Source organism: Dendrobates tinctorius, unplaced genomic scaffold (assembly GCF_039654945.1).
Source record: "Dendrobates tinctorius isolate UK_male_01 unplaced genomic scaffold, ASM3965494v1 ptg000254l, whole genome shotgun sequence".
Classification (NCBI taxonomy): domain Eukaryota; kingdom Metazoa; phylum Chordata; class Amphibia; order Anura; family Dendrobatidae; genus Dendrobates; species Dendrobates tinctorius.
In genome coordinates, this window is record NW_027361921.1 from 2,519,825 (window position 1) to 2,544,777 (window position 24,953).

Sequence of the window (24,953 nt, forward strand, 5' to 3'; positions counted from 1 at the left end):
ACTTTGAGAGCAGACATGGAGTTGACAGGTGTGCAGTGGTCGAAGCTGAAAGACCTTTGTAAAGTCCTTCAGTGTTTTGAGGAATGCACACGGCTGGTAAGCGCAGACGACGCCATCCTAAGCATGAGCATCCCACTTATGCGTCTGCTCATGCAAACTTTGACGCACCTTAAGGAGCAGGCGTCTGCAGCCAATGTTGATGAGGAGGAAGAGGAGGAGGGAATCCTTGATGACATTCAGCCATTGTCTGCTCAGGGACCTCTCCTGGACGAGGTGGAGGAAGAAGAGGAGGAGGAGGATGATGATGGGGATGATTACTTAGGGGAGGAGGATGCATCTCGTGGGGCAAGTGAAAATGTTGGCGTGGCAAGGTCTGGTACAGGGTTTGTGCGTGACTGGAGGGATGTGGATTTGCCAGAAAGTGCTCCTCCACCCAGCACTCGCAGTGCATCATTGACACCGGGAACATTGGCCCACATGTCAGATTATGCCTTGCGGATCCTAAAAAGGGACCCCCGCATTGCCAAAATGATGAACGATGACGACTACTGGTTGGCCAGCATCCTGGATCCACGCTATAAAGGCAAATTACAAAACATCATGCCACAGGAGAACCTTGACCTAATATTGGCTAATAAACAAGCAACTCTGGTAAATCGGTTGCTTGAGGCATTCCCAGCACACAGCAGCGGTGATGGTTCTCACACGAGCCGTACGGGCCGGGGGCAGCTTGGCAGAGGTGTTCGTGGTGCACACAGCAGAAGTGGCGTTGGAGACAGGGGTTTCATGACAATGTTGTGGACTGATTTTTCAAATACCGCTCACACAACTGGTAATACTGCATCGATGGAAAGTGACAGGAGACAGCAGTTGTCAACTATGGTTACAAACTACTTTTCCTCCCATATCGATGTTCTCCCACACAGGTCATTTCCCTTTGACTATTGGGCCGCTAAACTGGACACCTGGCCTGAATTGGCCCAATATGCCTTACAGGAGCTCGCTTGCCCAGCTGCAAGTGTGCTATCGGAAAGAGTCTTCAGTGCAGCTGGATCAATCCTGACAGAAAAAACGACCCGTCTGTCAACCCAAAATGTGGATGATCTAACCTTCATTAAAATGAACCACGCATGGGTTTCCAAGGATTTTGTCCCACCTTCCCCTGATGACACATAGGGTGACAGAAAAATGGCTTGCTTTGGTCCACCTCTTCCTGGTACTTCACCTATTTCGCCTTTTGCATCACCTGACTGTCTAACATCAACATATGCCACTTTCTAAAACTCCCTAACTGTGCTGCCTCCCCTCATGGCCGGGGTCACCACCTAGCGCACGACACCGTGCGAGTGCCGTTGCCCTGGACAGGTGGGTAGGCCGACTCTTGGGCGCGGGCACTGGCACAGGGTCCCTCATAGTGCAATCAACTGTCTCTGACGGTGGTGGTGCACACCCGCCGTCAGATACACCCCTGTACTATGAGGGGCCCAGTGCCAGTACCGACGCCCACGAGTGGGCCCCCCTTGCTTGGGCAGGGCTCCAGCATTTGCAATCTTTACCTCTCCCTGCTCCTCCGCTGTGTAATCTGGGCCGTCAAATCCATACTGTGCCTGACACCGTCTGAGCCTGCCTCCTGATGTATAGACATATATTTTGAATGTGTACGCTATCCATACATGTTATCCGGGGATACGGTACCCTTTCTAACCTTTGTGCAATCACGTGCAATCCATACTGGGCCTAACACCGTCTGAGCCTGCCTCCTGAGACATATATTTTGAATGTGTACGCTATCCATACATGTTATCCGGGGATACGGTACCCTTTCTAACCTTTGTGCAATCACGTGCAATCCATACTGGGCCTAACACCGTCTGAGCCTGCCTCCTGATGTATAGACATATATTTTGAATGTGTACGCTATCCATACATGTTATCTGGGGATACGGTACCCTTTCTAACCTTTGTGCAATCACGTGCAATCCATACTGGGCCTAACACCGTCTGAGCCTGCCTCCTGAGACATATATTTTGAATGTGTACTCTATCCATACATGTTATCCGGGGATACGGTACCCTTTCTAACCTTTGTGCAATCACGTGCAATCCATACTGGGCCTAACACCGTCTGAGCCTGCCTCCTGAGACATATATTTTGAATGTGTACGCTATCCATACATGTTATCCGGGGATACGGTACCCTTTCTAACCTTTGTGCAATCACGTGCAATCCATACTGGGCCTAACACAGTCTGAGCCTGCCTCCTGAGACATATATTTTGAATGTGTACGCTATCCATACATGTTATCCGGGGATACGGTACCCTTTCTAACCTTTGTGCAATCACGTGCAATCCATACTGGGCCTAACACCGTCTGAGCCTGCCTCCTGAGACATATATTTTGAATGTGTATGCTATCCATACATGTTATCCGTGGATATGGTACCCTTTCTAACCTTTGTGCAATCACGTGCAATCCATACTGGGCCTAACATCGTCTGAGCCTGCCTCCTGAGACATATATTTTGAATGTGTACGCTATCCATACATGTTATCCGGGATACGGTACCCTTTCTAACCTTTGTGCAATCACGTGCAATCCATACTGGGCCTAACACCGTCTGAGCCTGCCTCCTGAGACATATATTTTGAATGTGTACGCTATCCATACATGTTATCCGGGGATACGGTACCCTTTCTAACCTTTGTGCAATCACGTGCAATCCATACTGGGCCTAACACCGTCTGAGCCTGCCTCCTGATGTATAGACATATATTTTGAATGTGTACGCTATCCATACATGTTATCTGGGGATACGGTACCCTTTCTAACCTTTGTGCAATCACGTGCAATCCATACTGGGCCTAACACCGTCTGAGCCTGCCTCCTGAGACATATATTTTGAATGTGTACGCTATCCATACATGTTATCCGGGGATACGGTACCCTTTCTAACCTTTGTGCAATCACGTGCAATCCATACTGGGCCTAACACCGTCTGAGCCTGCCTCCTGAGACATATATTTTGAATGTGTACGCTATCCATACATGTTATCCGGGGATACGGTACCCTTTCTAACCTTTGTGCAATCACGTGCAATCCATACTGGGCCTAACACAGTCTGAGCCTGCCTCCTGAGACATATATTTTGAATGTGTACGCTATCCATACATGTTATCCGGGGATACGGTACCCTTTCTAACCTTTGTGCAATCACGTGCAATCCATACTGGGCCTAACACCGTCTGAGCCTGCCTCCTGAGACATATATTTTGAATGTGTATGCTATCCATACATGTTATCCGGGGATACGGTACCCTTTCTAACCTTTGTGCAATCACGTGCAATCCATACTGGGCCTAACATCGTCTGAGCCTGCCTCCTGAGACATATATTTTGAATGTGTACGCTATCCATACATGTTATCCGGGGATACGGTACCCTTTCTAACCTTTGTGCAATCACGTGCAATCCATACTGGGCCTAACACCGTCTGAGCCTGCCTCCTGAGACATATATTTTGAATGTGTACGCTATCCATACATGTTATCCGGGGATACGGTACCCTTTCTAACCTTTGTGCAATCACGTGCAATCCATACTGGGCCTAACACCGTCTGAGCCTGCCTCCTGAGACATATATTTTGAATGTGTACGCTATCCATACATGTTATCCGGGGATACGGTACCCTTTCTGACCTTTGTGCAATCACGTGCAATCCATACTGGGCCTAACACCGTCTGAGCCTGCCTCCTGAGACATATATTTTGAATGTGTACGCTATCCATACATGTTATCTGGTGATACGGTACCCTTTCTAACCTTTGTGCAATCACGTTCAATCCATACTGGGCCTAACACCGTCTGAGAATGATAGATGGGGCCCACCATACACTGGAACATTCCAAAGGTGGACATCAGACACTGGAGCAGCATTTACAGGGCCCATTATACACTAGAGCATTAGAAATGGGGCCCATTATGTTTGGAGCATTATTTGGGCCCATAAGACAGTAGAGCTTCATCCATGGGGACCAACATATACTGTAGCATTATGTGGAGCTCATCATATACTGTTTCAAACATTATATGGGACCAATGATTCTGTATGGAGAAATAGATGGGCCTCGTCATGAGATGTAAAAAGTGAGGTATTTTTCATTGTACTATACCGCTATTTCTCTGCCGTATCGGAGCATGATGAGTTGTGGTATGTGTTAAAGGGGCGCTCTTTCGCCCAGGGCACATGAAAAACTGGAGCCAGCCCCCCCCCCCACAGTCTGTAGCCAAATAACCCCCATTTTTCAGTGCGTAACTTGTATTATGAAGTTAATTAAGGTTGACAAGCTTAAGTAAGAAGAATTGATGCTTTTGGCATTCAAATGGGCACTGTTGGTGTGTTTCCTGTCCTCCTCTCACTGCCGACTTTTATTCCCCATTGACTTACATTGGGTTTCGTGTTTCGGGACGACCCCGACTTTTCCCTATAATCGGACGATCTTGCTCGACCCGACTTTTGGAAAAGTCGGGTTTCACGAAACGCGACCCTAAAAAAACAAAAGTCGCTCAACTCTAGTGCTAAGTATTTTTCGTGTCGATCGGATTTGTAGTTTTTGCGCAATTTGCGTTTGATAATTTTTTTTCCCGTCATTGGAATGCACTGTCTCCAATGCTTTTCAATGGGTAATGGCAAAACGTGCCCTGAGGCGATTGAAATGGCAGTTGAGCTCATTGATATGCGCATGCAGACCCAGTTACTATGCCAAAGCCTACGAACACCACATGACATCCCAAGGACAGAGCTTCTGCCACATAATATCAGCTCTTAAAGTGAAACCCACAGCACAAATGCAAATCTAGCTTCATCAAATGACACATGCCCCTGAGATAGAATGTGCGACAAAGTGGATTTAGAAGCCCAGTGAGCCACCCTGGCTCTTAAAGGGCCGACGTGCCACAGTGATTCTTAAATGGCCAGCGCACCGAAATGAGTCTTAAAGGGCCGGCGCGCCAAATCGAAAGCTGAGTGACCCCGGCCTCCAAATCTAAGGCTGAGCCACCCCGGCCTCCAAATCGGAGGCTGAACCACCCCGGCCTCCAAATCGGAGGCTGAGCCACCCTGGCCTCCAAATCGGACCCAGTGTGGCCCCGCTCAAAAAATCAGACCCAGAGTAGCACAGCCCACCAAATCGGATCCTGAGGGACGCCACCCACCATATCAGATTCCGAGTGGCCCCGCCCACCAAATCGGACCCTGAAGGGCCCCGTCCACCAAATCGGACCCTGAGGAGCCCCGCTCACCAAATCAGACCCTGAGAAGCCCCGCCCACCAAATCGGACCCAGAGTGGCCCCGCCCACCATATCGGACCCAGAGGGGCCCCGCCCATCAAATCGGACCCTGAGGGGCCCCGCCCACCAAATCGGAACCTGAGGAGCCCCGCCCACGAAATCGGACCCAGATTGACCCCGCCCACCAAATCGGACCCAGAGGAGCCCCGCCCACCAAATCGGACCCTGAAGGGTCCCGCCCACCAAATCGGACCCAGAGGGGCCCCGCCCACGAAATTGGACCCTGAAGGGCCCCGCCCACCAAATCGGACCCAGAGGTGCCCCGCCCACCAAATCGGACCCTGAAGGGTCCCGCCTACCAACTCGAACCCAGAGGGGCCCCGCCCACCAAATCGGACCCAGGGGTCCCCGCCCACCAAATCGGACCATGAGAGGCCGCGCCCCCCAAATCGGTCCATGAGGGGCACCGCCCACTAAATCGGACCCAGAGTGGCCCCGCCCACCAAAATGGACCAAGGGGGCTCCACCCATAAAATCAGACCCTAAGGGGCCCCACCCACAAAATTGGACCCTGAGAGGGCCCTGCCACAAAATCAGACCCTGAGGGGCCCCAACCACAAAATCGGACCCTGAGAGACCCCGGCCACAAAATCGAACCTAGAGGGGCCCCAGTCACAAAATAGGACCCTCAGGGGCCCCAACCACAAAATCAGACCCTGAGGTGCCCAGGTCACAAAATCGGACCCTGAGGGTCCCCACTCACAAAATCAGACCCTGAGGGGCCCCACCCACAAAACCAGACCCTGAGGGGCCCCAGCCACAAAATAAGACCCTGAGGGGCCCCACCCACAAAATCGGACCCTGAGAGACCCCGGCCACAAAATCAGACCCAGAGGGGCCCCAGTCACAAAATCAGACCCTAAGGGGCCCAGGTCACGAAATCGGACCCTGAGGGGCCCCACCCACAAAATCAGACCCTGAGGGGCCCCGCCCACCAAATTAGACCCTGAGGGGCCCCACCCTCAAAATCAGACCCTGAGGGGCCCCAGCCACAAAATCAGACCCTGAGGGGCCCCAGCCACAAAATCGGACTCTGAGGAGCCCCACCCACAAAATCGGACCCTGAGGGGCCCCACCCACAAATCCAGACCCTGAGGGTACCCGGCCACAAAATCGGACCCTGAGAGACCCCGGCCACAAAATCGGACCCTGAGGGGCCCCAACCACAAAATCAGACCCTGAGGTACCCTAGCCACAAAATCAGAACCTGAGGGGCCCCAACCACAAAATCAGAACCTGAGGGGCCCCACCCACAAAATCAGACCATGAGGGACCCCACCCACAAAATCGGACCCTGAGGGGCCCCGCCCACCAAATTAGACCCTGAGGGGCCCCATCCTCAAAATCGGTCGCTGAGGGGCCCCACCCACAAAATCGGACCCTGAGAGACCCCAGCCACAAAATCGAACCCAGAGGGGCCTCAGTCACAAAATCAGACCCTAAGGGGCCCCGGCCACAAAATCGGACCATGAGGGGCCCCACCCACAAAATCAGACCCTGAGGGACCACAGCCACAAAATCGGACCCTTAGGGGCCCTGCCCACCAAATTAGACCCTGAGGGGCCCCACCCTCAAAATCAGACCCTGAGGGGCCACAGCCACAAAATCAGACCATGAGGGGCCACAGCCACAAAATCGGACCCTGAGGGGCCCACCCACAAAATCGGACCCTGAGGGGCCCCACCCACAAAATCGGACCCTGAGGGACCCCAGCCACAAAATCAGACCCTGAGGGGCCCCACCCACAAAATCGGACCCTGAGGGGCCCCGCCCACCAAATTAGACCCTGAGGGGCCCCAACCTCAAAATCGGTCCCTGAGGGGCCCCGGCCTCAAAATCGGACCCTGAGGGGCCCCGGCCACAAAATCGGACCCTGAGGGGCCCCACCCGCAAAATCGGACCCTAAGGGGCCCCGGCCACAAAATCGGACCCTGAGGGGCCCCACCCGCAAAATCGGACCCTGAGGGGCCCCGGCCCCAAAAATCGGACCCTGAGGGGCCCCTACCACAAAATCGGACCCTGAGAGGCACCGGCTACAAAATCAGACCCTGAGGGGCCCCGGACACAAAATCGGACCCTGAGGGGCCCCGGACACAAAAATCGGACCCTGAGGGGCCCCAACCACAAAATCGGACCCTGAGAGACACCGGCTACAAAATCGGACCCAGAGGGGCCCCGGATACAAAATCGGACCCTGAGGGGCCCCGGCCACAAAATTGGACCCTGAGGGGCCCAACCCACAAAATCAGAACCTGAGGAGACCCACCCACAAATCCAGACCCTGAGGGGCCCCGGCCACAAAATCGGACCCTGAGAGACCCCGGCCACAAAATCGGACCCTGAGGGGCCCCAACCACAAAATCAGACCCGGAGGGTCCCCGGTCACAAAATCGGACCCTGAAGGGCCCACCCACAAAATCAGACCCTGAGGGCCCCGTCCACCAAATCGGACCCAAAGTGTCCTCGCCCACCAAATCAGACCCAGAGTGGCCCCGCCCACCAAATGGGACCCTAAGGGGCCCCGACCACCAAATTGGACCTTGAGGGGCCCCGCCAACCAAATTGCACCCTGAGGGGCCCCGCCAACCAAATCGGACCCAGAGTGGCCCCGCCCACCAAATCGGACCCAGAGTGGCCCCACCCACCAAATCAGACCCAGAGTGGCCCCACCCACCAAATTGTACCCTGAGGGGCCCCACCCACAAAATCGGACCCTAAGGGACCCCACCCACAAAATTGGACCCTGAGGGGCCCCGGCCACAAAATTGGACCCTGAGGGGCCCCACCCACAAAATCGGACCCTGAGGGGATCCGGCCACAACATCGGACCCTGAGTGGCCCCACTCACAAAATCGGACCCTGAGGGGCCCTACCCACAAAATCGGACCCTGAGGGGCCCCAACCACAAAATCGGACCCTGACGGGCCCCGGCCACAAAATCGGACCCTGATGGGCCCCGGCCACAAAATCGGACCCTGAGGAGCCCCGGCCACAAAATCGGACCCTGAGGGACCCCACCTACAAAATTGAACCCTGAGGGGCCCCAACCACAAAATCGGATCCTGAGGGGCCCCACCCACAAAATCGGACTCTGAGGGGCCCCACCCACAAAATTGGACCCTCAGGGGCCTCGGCCATAAAATCGGACCCTGAGGGACCCCGGCCACAAAATCAGATCCTGAGGGGCCCCAACCACAAAATCGGACCCTGAGAGGCTCCGGCCGCAAAATCGGACCCTGAGTGGCCCCAACCACAAAATCGGACCCTGAGAGGTACCGGCCACAAAATCGGACCCTGAGAGGCCCCGGACACAAAATCGGACCCTGAGGGGCCCCGGCCACAAAATCGGACCCTGTGGGGCCCAACCCACAAAATCGGACCCTGCGGAACCCCGCCCACCAAATTAGACCCTGAGGGGCCCCACCCTCAAAATCGGACCCTGAGGGGCCCCAGCCACAAAATTGGACTCTGAGGGGCCCCACCCACAAAATCGGACCCTGAGGGGCCCCACCCACAAATCCAGACCCTGAGGGGACCCGGCAACAAAATCGGACCCTGAGGGGCCCCGCCCACCAAATCGGACCCTGAGTTGCCCCGCCCACTAAATCGGATTCTGAAAGGCCCCAACCACAAAATCGGACCCTGAGGGGCCCCGCTGACCAAATTGAACTCTGAGGGGCCCCGCCCACCAAATCGGTCCCAGAGTGGCCCTCCTGCAAAATCAGACCTAGAGTGGCCCCGCTCACCAAATCGGACCCCGAGGGGCCCCACCCACCAAATCGGACCCTGAGGGGCCCCGCCCACCAAATCGGACTCTGATAGATCCCGCCCACCAAATCAGACCCTGAGGGGCCCTGCTCACCAAATCGGACCCTGAGGGGCCCCGCTCACCAAATTGGACCCTGAGGGGCCCCTCCCACCAAATCGGACCCTGAGGGGCCCCGGCCACAAAATCGGACCCTGAGGGGCCCCACCCATATAATCGGACCATGAGGGTCCCCGGCCACAAAATCGGACCCTTAGGGGCCCCACCCACCAAATCAGCCCCTGAGGGGAAACGGCCACCAAATCGGACCATGAGGGGCCCTCCCACCAAATCGGACCCTGAGGTGCCCCACCCACAAAATCGGGCCCTGAGGGCCCCACCCACAAAATCGGACCCTGAGGCCAAAGTGGCCCCTGAGAGGCACCCACAGTTAAAACGGATCCTGAGTTGAAAGTCTTGCAGGTGCAGCAGGCAAGTCTCTCTTAAAGGGGCAGCCTGGGCAGCATTTCAAACCACTATCTGTACTTCCTTCAGGAAATACACATCTAGTTATAGTGGTTTGAAAAAACCACTTGCAATTATAGTGGTTTGAAAAAACCACTATATTGTAATCCGAACGCTGCTAACTTATTCTTCTTATTATTATAGTGGTTTGAAAAAACCACTATATTGTAATCCGAACGCTGCTAACTTATTCTTCTTATTATTATTAAGTTGATTTCCGCAATTAATGCGGCCCGAACCGCTACACGCACAGACTCCGTTGAGGTGTCGTTTCGAAGCCAGCGTCCATGAGAGGTGTGCTAAGTATTTTTCGTGTCGATTGGATTTGTAGTTTTTGCGCAATTTGCGTTTGAAAATTTTTTTTCCCGTCATTGGAATGCACTGTCTCCAATGCTTTTCAATAGGAAATGGCAAAACGTGCCCTGAGGCGATTGAAATGACAGTTGAGCTCATTGATATGCGCAGGCAGACCCAGTTACTATGCCAACGCCTACGAACTTCACTTGAACCCCAGCACAGAGCATCTGCCACATAATATCAGCTCTTAAAGCGAAACTCACAGCACAAATGCAAATCTAGCTTCATCACATGACACATGCCCCTGAGAGAGAATGTGTGCGCCAAAGTGGATTTAAAAGAAGCCCAGTCAGCCAAACTAGCTCTTAAAGGGCCAACGCGCCTAAGTGATTGTTAAAGGGCCAGCGCACCAAAATGAGTCTTAAAGGGCCGACACACCAAATCGGAGACTGAGCCACCCCGGCCTCCAAATCGGAGGCTGAGCCACCCCGGCCTCCAAATCGGACAATGAGCCACCCCAGCCTCCAAATGGGAGGCTGATCCACCCCGGCCTCCAAATCGGAGCCTGATGCATCCCGGCCTCCAAATCGGAGCCTGATCCACCCCGGCCTCCAAATCGGAGGCTGATCGACCCAGGCCTCCAAATCAGAGGCTGAGCCACCCCGGCCTCCAAATAGGAGGCTGAACCACCCCGGCCTCCAAATCGGAGGCTGATCGACCCCGGCCTCCAAATCGGAGGCTGAGCCACCCCGGCCTCCAAATCGGAGGCTGAGCCACCCCGGCCTCCAAATCGGAGGCTGATCGACCCCGGCCTCCAAATCGGAGGCTGATTGACCCCGGCCTCCAAATCGGAGGCTGATCGACCCCGGCCTCCAAATCGGAGGCTGATCGACCCGGGCCTCCAAATCGGAGGCTGATCCACCCCGGCCTCCAAATCGGAGGCTGATCCACCCCGGCCTCCAAATCGGAGGCTGATCCACCCCGGCCTCCAAATCGGAGGCTGAGCCACCCCGGCCTCCAAATCGGAGGCTGAGCCACCCCGGCCTCCAAATCGGAGGCTGATCCACCCCGGCCTCCAAATCGGAGGCTGATCCACCCCGGCCTCCAAATCGGAGGCTGATCGACCCAGGCCTCCAAATAGGAGGCTGAGCCACCCCGGCCTCCAAATCGGAGGCTGAGCCACCCCGGCCTCCAAATCGGAGGCTGAGCCACCCCGGCCTCCAAATCGGAGGCTGAGCCACCCCGGCCTCCAAATCGGAGGCTGAGCCACCCCGGCCTCCAAATCGGAGGCTGATCCACCCCGGCCTCCAAATCGGAGTCTCATCGACCCCGGCCTCCAAATCAGAGGCTTTTTGACCTCGGCCTCTAAATCGGAAGCTCAACGACCCCGGCCTCCAAATTGGAGGCTGAGCGACCCCAGCCTCCAAATCTTACCCAGAGTGGCCCCGCCCACCAAATCGGACCCTGTAGGGCCCCGCCCGCCAAATCGGACCCTGAGAGGCACCGCCCACCAAATCGGACCCAGAGTGGTCCCGCCCACCAAATTGGACCCAGAGTGGTCATGCCCACCAAATTGGACCCAGAGAGGCTCCGCCCACAAAATCAGACCCAGAGGGGCCCCTGCCACAAAATCGGACCCTGAGGGGCCCCAACCACAAAATCGGACCCTGAGGGGACCCAACCACAAAATCGGACCCTGAGAGGCCCCGCCCACCAAATTGGACCCAGAGTGGTCCTGCCCACCAAATTGGACCCAGAGGGGCCCCACCCACAAAATCGGACCCAGAGGGGCCCCTGCCACAAAATCGGATCCTGAGGGGCCGTGGCCACAAAATCAGACCCTGAGGGGCCGCGGCCACAAAATCGGACCCTGAGGGGCCCCAACCACAAAATCGGACCCTGAGGGGCCCCAACCACAAAATCGGACCCTGAGGGGACCCAACCACAAAATCGGACCCTGAGGGGCCCCTGACATAAAATCGGACCCTGAGGGGCCCCGGCCACAAAATCGGACCCTGAGGGGCCCAACCCACAAAATCGGACCCTGAGGGGCCCCAGCCACAAAATCGGACCTTGAGGGGCCCCACCCACCAAATCAGACCCTGAGGGGCCCCGGCCACCAAATCGGACCCTGAGGGGCCCCGGCCACCAAATCGGACCCTGAGTGGCCCCGGCCACAAAATCGGACCCTGAGAGGCCCCACCCAAAAAAATCGGACCCTGAGGGGCCCCACCCACAAAATCAGGCCCTGAGGGGCCCCACCCACAAAATCAGACCATGAGGCCAAAGTGGCCCCTGAGAGGCACCCACAGTTAAATCGTATCCTAAGTTGAAAGTCTTGCAGGGGCAGCAGGCAAGTCTCTCTTAAAGGGGCAGCCCGGGCACCATTTCAAACCACTATCTGTATTTACTTCAGGAAATACACATCTAGTTATTATTATTAAGTTGATTTCCGCAATTAATGCGGCCCGAACCGCTACACGCACAGACTCCGTTGAGGTGTCGTTTCGAAGCCAGCGTCCATGAGAGGTGTGCTAAGTATTTTTCGTGTCGATCGGATTTGTAGTTTTTGCGCAATTTGCGTTTGAAAAGTTTTTTTCCCGTCATTGGAATGCACTGTCTCCAATGCTTTTCAATAGGAAATGGCAAAACGTGCCCTGAGGCGAATGAAATGGCAGTTGAGCTCATTGATATGCGCAGGCAGACCCAGTTACTATGCCAACGACCTACGAACTTCACTTGAACCCCAGCACAGAGCCTCTGCCACATAATATCAGCTCTTAAAGCGAAACTCACAGCACAAATGCAAATCTAGCTTCATCACATGACACATGCCCCTGAGAGAGAATGTGTGTGCCAAAGTGGATTTAAAAGAAGCCCAGTGAGCCAAACTAGCTCTTAAAGGGCCAATGCACCAAAGTGATTGTTAAAGGGCCAGCGCACCCAAATGAATCTTAAAGGGCCGACACACCAAATCGGAGACTGAGCCACCCCGGCCTCCAAATCGGAGGCTGAGCCACCCCGGCCTCCAAATCGGAGGCTGAGCCACCCCGGCCTCCAAATCGGACGCTGAGCCACCCCGGCTTCCAAATCGGAGGCTGAGCCACCCCGTTCTCCAAATCGGAGGCTGAGCCACCCCGGCCTCCAAATCGGAGGCTGAGCCACCACGGCCTCCAAATCGGAGGCTGATCGACCCCGGCCTCCAAATCGGAGGCTGAGCCACCCCGGCCTCCAAATCGGAGGTTGAGCGACCCCGGCCTCCAAATCGGAGGCTGAGCCACCCTGGCCTCCAAATCGGGGGCTGATCCACCCCGTCCTCCAAATCGGCGGCTGATCCACCCCGGCCTCCAAATCGGAGGCTGAGCCACCCCGGCCTCCAAATCGGAGGCTGAGCCACCCCGGCCTCCAAATCGGAGGCTGAGCCACCCCGGCCTCCAAATCGGAGGCTCATCGACCCCGGCCTCCAAATCGGAAGCTCATCGACCCCTGCCTCCAAATCGGAGGCTCTTTGACCTCGGCCTCCAAATCGGAAGCTCAACGACCCCGGCCTCCAAATTGGAGTCTGAGCGACCCCAGCCTCCAAATCTTACCCAGAGTGGCCCCACCCACCAAATCAGACCCAGAGAGGCCCTGCCCACCAAATCGGTCCCTGAGGGGCCCCGCCCACCAAATCAGACCCTGTGGGGCCCCGCCCACCAAATCGGACCCTGAGAGGCCCCGCCCACCAAATTGGACCCAGAGTGGTCCCGCCCACCAAATTGGACCCAGAGTGGTCCCGCCCACCAAATTGGACCCAGTGGGGCTCCGCCCACAAAATCAGACCCAGAGGGGCCCCTGCCACAAAATCAGACCCTGAGGGGCTGCGGCCACAAAATCGGACCCTGATGGGCCCCGGTCACAAAATTGGACCCTGTTAGGCCCCGGCCACAAAATCGGACCCTGAGGGGCCCCAACCACAAAATCGGACCCTGAGGGGACCCAACCACAAAATCGGACCCTGAGAGGCCCCGCCCACCAAATTGGACCCAGAGTGGTCCCGCCCACCAAATTGGACCCAGAGGGGCCCCACCCACAAAATTGGACCCAAAGGGGCCCCAACCACAAAATCGGACCCTGAGGGGACCCAACCACAAAATCGGACCCTGAGGGGCCCCTGACACAAAATCGGACCCTGAGGGGCCCCGGCCACAAAATCGGACCCTGAGGGGCCCAGCCCACAAAATCGGACCCTGAGGGGCCCTGCCCACCAAATTGGACCCTGAGGGGCCCCGCCCACCAAATCGGACCCTGAGAGGCCCCACCCACCAAATCGGACCCTGAGTGGCCCTGGCCACAAAATTGGACCCTGAGGGGCCCACCCACAAAATCAGACTCTGAGGGGTTCCGGCCACAAAATCGGACCCTGAGGGGCCCCGGCCACAAAATCGGACCCTGAGGGGCCCAACCCACCAAATCGGACCCTGAGGGGCCCCGGCCACAAAATCGGACCCTGAGTGGCCCCACCCACCAAATCGGACCCTGAGGGGCCCCAGCCACCAAATCGGACCCTGAGGGGCCCCGGCCACAAAATCGGACCCTGTGGGGCCCCACCCACAAAATCGGGCCTTGAGGGGCCCCACCCACAAAATCGGACCCTGAGGCCAAAGTGGCCCCTGAGAGGCACCCACAGTTAAAACGGATCCTGAGTTGAAAGTCTTGCAGGGGCATCAGGCAAGTCTCTCTTAAAGGGGCAGCCTGTGCACCATTTCAAACCACTATCTGTACTTCCTTCAGGAAATACACATCTAGTTATAGTGGTTTGAAAAAACCACTATATTGTAATCCGAACGCTGCTAACTTATTCTTCTTATTATTATTATTATTAAGTTGATTTCCGCAATTAATGCGGCCCGAACCGCTACACGCACAGACTCCGTTGAGGTGTCGTGTCGAAGCCAGCGTCCATGAGAGGTGTGCTAAGTATTTTTCGTGTCGATCGGATTTGTAGTTTTTGCGCAATTTGCGTTTGAAAAATTTTTTTCCCGTCATTGGAATGCACTGTCTCCAATGCTTTTCAATAGGAAATGGCAAAACATGCCCTGAGGCGATTGAAATGACAGTTGAGCTCATTGATATGCGAAGGCAGACCCAGTTACTATGCCAACGCCTACGAACTTCACTTGAACCCCAGCACAGAGCCTCTGCCACATAATATAAGCTCTTAAAGCGAAACCCTCAGCACAAATGCAAATCTAGCTTCATCACATGACACATGCCCCTGAGAGAGAATGTGTGCGCCAAAGTGGATTTAAAAGAAGCCCAGTGAGCCAAACTAGCTATTAAAGGGCCAACGCGCCAAAGTGATTGTTAAAGGGCCAGCGCACTCAAATGAGTCTTAAAGGGCCGACACACCAAATCGGAGACTGAGCCACCCCGGCCTCCAAATCGGAGGCTGAGCCACCCCGGCCTCCAAATCGGAGGCTGAGCCACCCCGGCCTCCAAATCGGAGGCTGATCCACCCCGGCCTCCAAATCGGAGGCTGATCCACCCCGCCCTCCAAATCGGAGGCTGATCCACCCCGGCCTCCAAATCGGAGGCTGATCCACCCCGGCCTCCAAATCGGAGGCTGATCCACCCCGGCCTCCAAATCGGAGGCTGAGCCACCCCGGCCTCCAAATCGGAGGCTGAGCCACCCCGGCCTCCAAATCGGAGGCTGAGCCAACCCGGCCTCCAAATCGGAGGCTGAGCCAACCCGGCCTCCAAATCGGAGGCTGAGCCACCCCGCCCTCCAAATCGGAGGCTGAGCCACCCCGGCCTCCAAATCGGAAGCTCATGGACCCCGGCCTCCAAATCGGAGGCTCTTTGACCTCGGCCTCCAAATCGGAAGCTCAATGACCCCGGCCTCCAAATTGGAGGCTGAGCGACCCCAGCCTCCAAATCTTACCCAGAGTGGCCCCACCCACCAAATCAGACCCAGAGAGGCCACACCCACAAAATAGGAGCCTGAGGGATCCCGGCCAACAATTCAAACCCTGAGGGGCCCCACCCTCAAAATCGGACCCTGAGGGGCCCAATCAACAAAATCGGACCCTGAGGGGACCCAGCCACAAAATCGGACCCTGAGGGGCCCCATCCACAAAATCGGACCCTCAGAGGCCCCACCCGCAAAATCATACCCTGATGGGCCCCGGCCATAAAATCAGACCCTGAGGGGCCCCGGCCATAAAATCGGACCCTGAGTGTCCCCGGACACAAAATCATACCCTGAGGGGCCCCACCCACAAAATCAGACCATGAGGGGCCCCACCCACAAAATCGGACCCTGAGGGTCCCCACCCATAAAATCGGACCCTGAGGGGACCCACCCACAAAATCGGACCCTGAGGGGCAAACACCCACAAAATCCGACCCTGAGGGGCCACACCCACAAAATTGGACCCTGAGGAATCCCGGCAACTAATTCAAATCCTGAGGAGCCCAGGCCACCGAATCGGATCCTCAGGGGCCCCACCCACCAAATCAGACCCTGAGGCCAATGTGGCCCCTGAGAGGCACCCACATTTAAAACGGATCCTGAGTTGAAAGTCTTGCAGGGGCAGCAGGCAAGTCTCTCTTAAAGGGGCAGACCGGGTACCATTTCAAACCACTATCTGTACTTCCTTCAGGAAATACACATCTAGTATTATTATTACTATTCAGTTGATTTCCGCAATTAATGCGGCCCGAACCGCTACACGCACAGACTCCGTTGAGGCCTCGTTTCGAAGCCAGCGTCCTCGAGTGGTGTGCTAAGTATTTTTCATGTAGATCGGATTTGGAGTTTTTGCGCAATTTGCGCTTGAAAAAACATTTTCCTCAATGCATTTCAATGGGAAAATGTTGCCATAGGGAAAACATGGGACAGTCGTGAGGTGGCAGTTAAGCTCATTGATATGTGCAGGCTCACCCAGTTACTATGCCAACGCCTACGAACGTCACATGACCTCTCTATGACAGCGTTTCTGGCAGATAATTTCAGCTCTTAAAGCGAAACCAACAGCTTAAATGCAAATCTAGCTTCATCACATGACGCATGCCACTGAGAGAGAATGTGCGCCAAAGTGGATTTAGAAGCCCAGTGAACCAAACTGGCTCTTAAAGGGCCGACGCGCCAAAGTGATTCTTAAAGGGCCGGCGCACCGAAATGAGTCTTAAAGGGCCGGGGCGCCAAATCGAAAGCTGAGTGACCCCAGGCTCCAAATCGGAGGCTGAGCCACCCCGACCTCCAAATCGGAGGCTGATCCACCCTGGCCTCCAAATCGGACCCAGCGTGGCCCCGCTAAAAAAATCAGACCCTGAGTGGCCCCGTCCACCAAAACGAACCCAGAGTGGCACAGCCCACCAAATCGGACCCTGAGGGGCCCCACCCACCAAATCGGACCCTGAAGGGCCCCGCCCACCAAATCGGACCCTGAAGGGCCCGGCCCACCAAATCGGACCCTGAGGGGCCCCACCCACCAAATCGGACCCTGAGGGGCCCCGCCCACCAAATCGGATTCTGAAAGGCCCCAACCACAAAATCGGACACTGAGGGGCCCGGACACAAAATCGGACCCTGTGGGGTCCCACCCACAAAATCGTACCCTGAGGGGCCCCACCCACAATATCGGACCCTGAGGGGCCCCGCCCACCAAATCGGACCCTGAGTGGCCCCGCCCACCAAATCGGACCCTGAGGGGCCCCACCCACCAAATCGGACCCTGAGGTGCCCCGGCCACAAAATCGGACCCTGAGGGGCCCCACCCACCAAATCGGACCCTGAGGTGCCCCGGCCACAAAATCGGACCCTGAGTGGCCCCACCCACAAAATCAGGCACTGAGGGGTCCCACCCACAAAATCAGACCCTGAGGGGCCCCTCCCACCAAATCGAACCCTGAGGGGCTCCGCCCACCAAATCGGACCCTGAGGGGTCCCACCCACCATATCAGACCCTGAGGGGCTCTGTCCACCAAATCAGACCCTGAGGGGCCCCGCCCACCAAATCAGACCCTGAGGGTCCCCACCCACCAAATCAAACCCTGAGGGGCCCCGCCCACCAAATCGGACCCTGAGGGATCCCGCCCACCAAATCAGACCCTAAGGGGCCCCGCCCACCTTATCAGACCCAGAGTGGCCCCGCCCACAAAATCAGACCCAGGTGGCCCCACCCACCAAATTGGACCCTGAGGGTCCCCGGCCACGAAATTAGACCCTGAGGGGCCCCGGCCACCAAATTAGACCATGAGGGGCCCCATCCACAAAATTGGACCCTGAGGGGCCACGGCCACCAAATCGGACTCTGAGGGGCCCCGACCACAAAATTGGACCCTGAGGGGCCACGGCCACTAAATCGGACCCTGCGGGGCCTCACCCACCACTTCAGACCCTGAGAGGCCCCACCCACCAAATCGGACCCTGAGGGGCCCCACCCACCAAATCGGACCCTGAGAGGCCCCACCCACAAAATCAGACCCTGAGGGGCCCCACCCACCAGATCGGACCCTGAGAGGCCCCACCCACAAAATCGGACCCTGAGGGGCCCCAGCCACAAAATCGGACCCTGAGGGGCCCCGGCCACAAAATCGGACCCTCCACCAAATCGGACCCTGAGGGGCCCCATCCACAAAATCGGACCCTGAGGGGCCCCACCCACCAAATCCGACCCTGAGGGACCCCGGACACCAAATCGGACCCTGAGGGGCCCCGGCCACCAAATCGGACCCTGAGGGGCCCCGGACACAAAATCGGACCCTGACGTGCTCCACCCACAAAATCAGGCCCTGATGGGCCCCACCCACAAAATCAGACCCTGAGGCCAAAGTGGCCCCTGAGAGGCACCCACAGTTAAAACGGATCCTGAGTTGAAAGTCTTGCAGGGGCAGCAGGCAAATCACTCTTAAAGGGGCAGCCCAGGCACCATTTCAAACCACTATCTGTACTTCCTTCAGGAAATACACATCTAGTTATAGTTGTTTGAAAAAACCACTATATTGTAATCCGAACGCTGCTAACTTATTCTTCTTCTTCTTACTATTATTAAGTTGATTTCCGCAATTAATGCGGCCCGAACCGCTACACGCACAGACTCCGTTGAGGTGTCGTTTCGAAGCCAGCGTCCATGAGAGGTGTGCTAAGTATTTTTCGTGTCGATCGGATTTGTAGTTTTTGAGCAATTTGCGTTTGAAATTTTTTTTTCCCGTCATTGGAATGCACTGTCTCCAATGCTTTTCAATGGGAAATGGCAAAACGTGCCCTGAGGCGATTGAAATAGCAGTTAAGCTCATTGATATGCGCAGGCAGACCCAATTACTATGCCAACGCCTACGAACGTCACATGACGCCCCGAGGACAGAACTTCTGCCACATAATATCAGCTCTTAAAGCGAAACCCACAGCACTAATGCAAATCTAGCTTCATCACATGACACATGCCCCTGAGAGAGAATGTGCGCCAAAGTGGATTTAGAAGAAGCCCAGTGAGCCAAACTAGCTCTTAAAGGGCCGACGCGCCAAAGTGATTGTTAAAGGGCCGACGCGCCAAAGTGATTGTTAAAGGGCCGGCGCACCGAAATGAGTCTTAAAGGGCTGACACGCCAAATCGAAAGCTGATGACCACAGGCTTCAAATGGGAGGCTGATCGACCCCCCCGGCCTCCAAATCGGAGGCTGATCGACCCCGGCCTCCAAATCGGAGGCTGAGCCACCCCGGCCTCCAAATCGAAAGCTGAGTCACCACGGCCTCCAAATCGGAGGCTGAGTCACCCCGGCCTCCAAATCAGAGGCTGAGTCACCCCGGCCTCCAAATCGGAGGCTGAGCCACCCAGACCTCCAAATCGGAGGCTCTTTGACCCCGGCCTCCCAAATCGGAGTCTGAGCCACCCCGGCCTCCAAATCGGAGGCTGAGTCACCCCGGCCTCCAAATCGGAGGCTGAGCCACCCCGGCCTCCAAATCGGAGGCTGAGCCACCCCGGCCTCCAAATCGGAGGCTGAGTCACCCCGGCCTCCAAATCGGAGGCTGAGCCACCCCGGCCTCCAAATCGGAGGCTCTTTGACCCCGGCCTCCCAAATCGGAGGCTGAGCCACCCCGGCCTCCAAATCGGAGGCTGAGCCACCCCGGCCTCCAAATCGGAGGCTGAGCCACCCCGGCCTCCAAATCGGAGGCTGAGCCACCCCGGCCTCCAAAAATCGGAGGCTGAGCCACCCCGGCCTCCAAATCGGAGGCTGAGCCACACCCCGGCCTCCAAATCAGAGGCTGAGCCACCCCGGCCTCCAAATCGGAGGCTGAGCCACCCCGGCCTCCAAATCGGAGGCTGAGTCACCCCGACTTCCAAATCGGAGGCTCTTTGACCCCGGCCTCCCAAATCGGAGGCTGAGCCACCCCGGCCTCCAAATCGGAGGCTGAGCCACCCCGGCCTCCAAATCGGAGGCTGAGCCACCCCGGCCTCCAAATCGGAGGCTGAGTCACCCCGGCCTCCAAATCGGAGGCTGAGCCACCCCGGCCTCCAAATCGGAGGCTGAGCCACCCCGGCCTCCAAATCGGAGGCTGAGCCACCCCGGCCTCCAAATCGGAGGCTGATCCACCCCGCCTCCAAATCGGAGGCTGATCCACCACGGCCTCCAAATCGGAGGCTGATCGACCCAGGCCTCCAAATCGGAGGCTGAGCCACCCCGGCCTCCAAATCGGAGGCTGAGCCACCCCGGCCTCCAAATAGGAGGCTGAGCCACCCCGGCCTCCAAATAGGAGACTGAGCCACCCCGGCCTCCAAATAGGAGACTGAGCCACCCCGGCCTCCAAATCGGAGGCTGATCGACCCCGGCCTCCAAATAGGAGACTGAGCCACCCCGAGGCCTGAGCCAGGCCTCCAAATCGGAGGCTGAGCCACCCCGGCCTCCAAATCGGAGGCTGAGCCACCCCGGCCTCCAAATAGGAGGCTGAGCCACCCCGGCCTCCAAATAGGAGACTGGGCCACCCCGGCCTCCAAATCGGAAGCTCATCGACCCCGGCCTCCAAATCGGAGGCTCTTTGACCTCGGCCTCCAAATCGGAAGCTCAACGACCCCGGCCTCCAAATTGGAGGCTGAGCGACCCCAGCCTCCAAATCTTACCCAGAGTGGCCCCACCCACCAAATCAGACCCAGAGAGGCCACACCCACAAAATAGGAGCCTGAGGGATCCCGGCCAACAATTCAAACCCTGAGGGGCCCCACCCTCAAAATCGGACCCTGAGGGGCCCAATCAACAAAATCGGACCCTGAGGGGACCCAGCCACAAAATCGGACCCTGAGGGGCCCCACCCACAAAATCGGACCCTGAGAGGCCCCACCCGCAAAATCAGACCCTGAGGGGCCCCGGCCATAAAATCAGACCCTGAGGGGCCCCCGCCATAAAATCGGACCCTGAGGGGCCCCAGACACAAAATCATACCCTGAGGGGCCCCACCCACAAAATCAGACCATGAGGGGCCCCACCCACAAAATCGGACCCTGAGGGTCCCCACCCATAAAATCGGACCCTGAGGGGACCCACCCACAAAATCGGACCCTGAGGGGCAAACACCCACAAAATCCGACCCTGAGGGGCCACACCCACAAAATTGGACCCTGAGGAATCCCGGCAAGTAATTCAAATCCTGAGGAGCCCAGGCCACCGAATCGGATCCTCAGGGGCCCCACCCACCAAATCAGACCCTGAGGCCAAAGTGGCCCCTGAGAGGCACCCACATTTAAAACGGATCCTGAGTTGAAAGTCTTGCAGGGGCAGCAGGCAAGTCTCTCTTAAAGGGGCAGACCGGGCACCATTTCAAACCACTATCTGTACTTCCTTCAGGAAATACACATCTAGTATTATTATTACTATTCAGTTGATTTCCGCAATTAATGCGGCCCGAACCGTTACACGCACAGACTCCATTGAGGCCTCGTTTCGAAGCCAGCGTCCTCGAGTGGTGTGCTAAGTATTTTTCATGTAGATCGGATTTGGAGTTTTTGCGCAATTTGCGCTTGAAAAAACATTTTCCTCAATGCATTTCAATGGGAAAATGTTGCCATAGGGAAAACATGGGACAGTCGTGAGGTGGCAGTTAAGCTCATTGATATGCGCAAGTTCACCCAGTTACTATGCCAACGCCTACGAACGTTACATGACCTCTCTAGGACAGCGTTTCTGGCAGATAATTTCAGCTCTTAAAGCGAAACCAACAGCTTAAATGCAAATCTAGCTTCATCACATGACGCATGCCACTGAGAGAGAATGTGCGCCAAAGTGTATTTAGAAGCCCAGTGAACCAAACTGGCTCTTAAAGGGCCGACGCGCCAAAGTGATTCTTAAAGGGCCGGCGCACCGAAATGAGTCTTAAAGGGCCGGGGTGCCAAATCGAAAGCTGAGTGACCCCAGGCTCCAAATCGGAGGCTGAGCCACCCCGACCTCCAAATCGGAGGCTGATCCACCCTGGCCTCCAAATTGGACCCAGCGTGGCCCCGCTAAAAAAATCAGACCCTGAGTGGCCCCGCCCACCAAAACGAACCCAGAGTGGCACAGCCCACCAAATCGGACCCTGAGGGGACCCACCCACCAAATCGGACCCTGAAGGGCCCCGCCCACCAAATCGGACCCTGAAGGGCCCCGCCCACCAAATCGGACCCTGAGGGGCCCCACCCACCAAATCGGACCCTGAGGGGCCCCGCCCACCAAATCGGATTCTGAAAGGCCCCAACCACAAAATCGGACACTGAGGGGCCCGGGCACAAAATCGGACCCTGAGGGGCCCCATCCACAAAATCGGACCCTGAGGGGCCCCACCCACAAAATCAGACCCTGAGGGGCCCCGCCCACCAAATCGGACCCTGAGTGGCCCCTCCCACCAAATCGGACACTGAGGGGCCCCACCCACCAAATCGGACCCTGAGGTGCCCCGGCCACAAAATCGGACCCTGAGGGGCCCCACCCACCAAATCGGACCCTGAGGTGCCCCGGCCACAAAATCGGACCCTGAGTGGCCCCACCCACAAAATCAGGCACTGAGGGGTCCCACCCACAAAATCAGACCCTGAGGGGCCCCGCCCACCAAATAGGACCCTGAGGGGCCCCACCCAGCAAATCAGACCATGAGGGGCCCCACCCACAAAATCGGACCCTGAGGGGCCCCACCCACAAAATCAGACCCTGAGGGGCCACACCAACAAAATTGGACCCTGAGGGATCCTGACCACCAATTCAAACCCTAAGGAGCCCAGGCCACCGAATCGGATCCTGAGGGGCCCCACCCACCAAATCAGACCCTGAGGCCAAAGTGGCCCCTGAGAGGCACCCACACTTAAAACGGGTCCTGAGTTGAAAGTCTTGCTGGGGCAGCAGGCAAGTCTCTCTTAAAGGGGCAGCCCGGGCACCATTTCAAACCACTATCTGTACTTCCTTCAGGAAATACACATCTAGTTATAGTGGTTTGAAAAAACCACTATATTGTAATCCGAACGCTGCTAACTTATTCTTCTTATTATTATTATTAAGTTGATTTCCGCAATTAATGCGGCCCGAACCGCTACACGCACAGACTCCGTTGAGGTGTCGTTTCGAAGCCAGCGTCCACGAGAGGTGTGCTAAGTATTTTTCATGTCGATCGGATTTGTAGTTTTTGCGCAATTTGCGTTTGAAAATTTTTTTTCCCGTCATTGGAATGCACTGTCTCCAATGCTTTTCAATAGGAAATGGCAAAACGTGCCCTGAGGCGATTGAAATGACAGTTGAGCTCATTGATATGCGCAGGCAGACCCAGTTACTGTGCCAACGCCTACGAACTTCACTTGAACCCCAGCACAGAGCCTCTGCCACATAATATCAGCTCTTAAAGCGAAAACCACAGCACAAATGCAAATCTAGCTTCATCACATGACACATGCCCCCGAGAGAGAATGTGTGCGCCAAAGTGGATTTAAAAGAAGCCCAGTGAGCCAAACTAGCTCTTAAAGGGCCAACGCGCCAAAGTGATTGTTAAAGGGCCGACACACCAAATCGGAGACTGAGCCACCCCGGCCTCCAAATCGGAGGCTGAGCCACCCCGGCCTCCAAATCGGACGCTGAGCCACCCCGGCCTCCAAATCGGACGCTGAGCCACCCCGGCCTCCAAATCGGACGCTGATCCACCCCGGCCTCCAAATCGGAGGCTGATCCACCCCGGCCTCCAAATCGGAGGCTGATCTCCCCCCCGGCCTCCAAATCGGAGCCTGATCCACCCCGGCCTCCAAATCGGAGCCTGATCCACCCCGGCCTCCAAATCGGAGGCTGATCGACCCAGGCCTCCAAATCAGAGGCTGAGCCACCCCGGCCTCCAAATCGGAGCCTGAGCCACCCCGGCCTCCAAATCGGAGGCTGAGCCACCCCGGCCTCCAAATCGGAGGCTGATCGACCCCGGCCTCCAAATCGGAGGCTGAGCCACCCCGGCCTCCAAATCGGAGGCTGAGCCACCCCGGCCTCCAAATCGGAGGCTGAGCCACCCCGGCCTCCAAATCGGAGGGTGAGCGACCCAGGCCTCCAAATCGGAGCCTGAGCCACCCCGGCCTCCAAATCGGAGGCTGAGCCACCCCGGCCTCCAAATCGGAGGCTGAGCCAACCCGGCCTCCAAATCGGAGGCTGAGCCACCCCGGCCTCCAAATCGGAGGCTCATCGACCCCGGCCTCCAAATCGGAAGCTCATCGACCCCGGCCTCCAAATCGGAGGCTCTTTGACCTCGGCCTCCAAATCGGAAGCTCAATGACCCCGGCCTCCAAATTGGAGACTGAGCGACCCCAGCCTCCAAATCTTACCCAGAGTGGCCCCACCCACCAAATCAGACCCAGAGAGGCCCTGCCCACCAAATCAGACCCTGAGGGGCCCCGCCCACCAAATCGGACCCTGTGGGGCCCCGCCCACCAAATCGGACCCTGAGAGGCCCCGCCCACCAAATTGGACCCAGAGGGGCTCCGCCCACAAAATCACACCCAGAGGGGCCCCTGCCACAAAATCAGACCCTAAGGGGCCGCGGCCACAAAATCGGACCCTGATG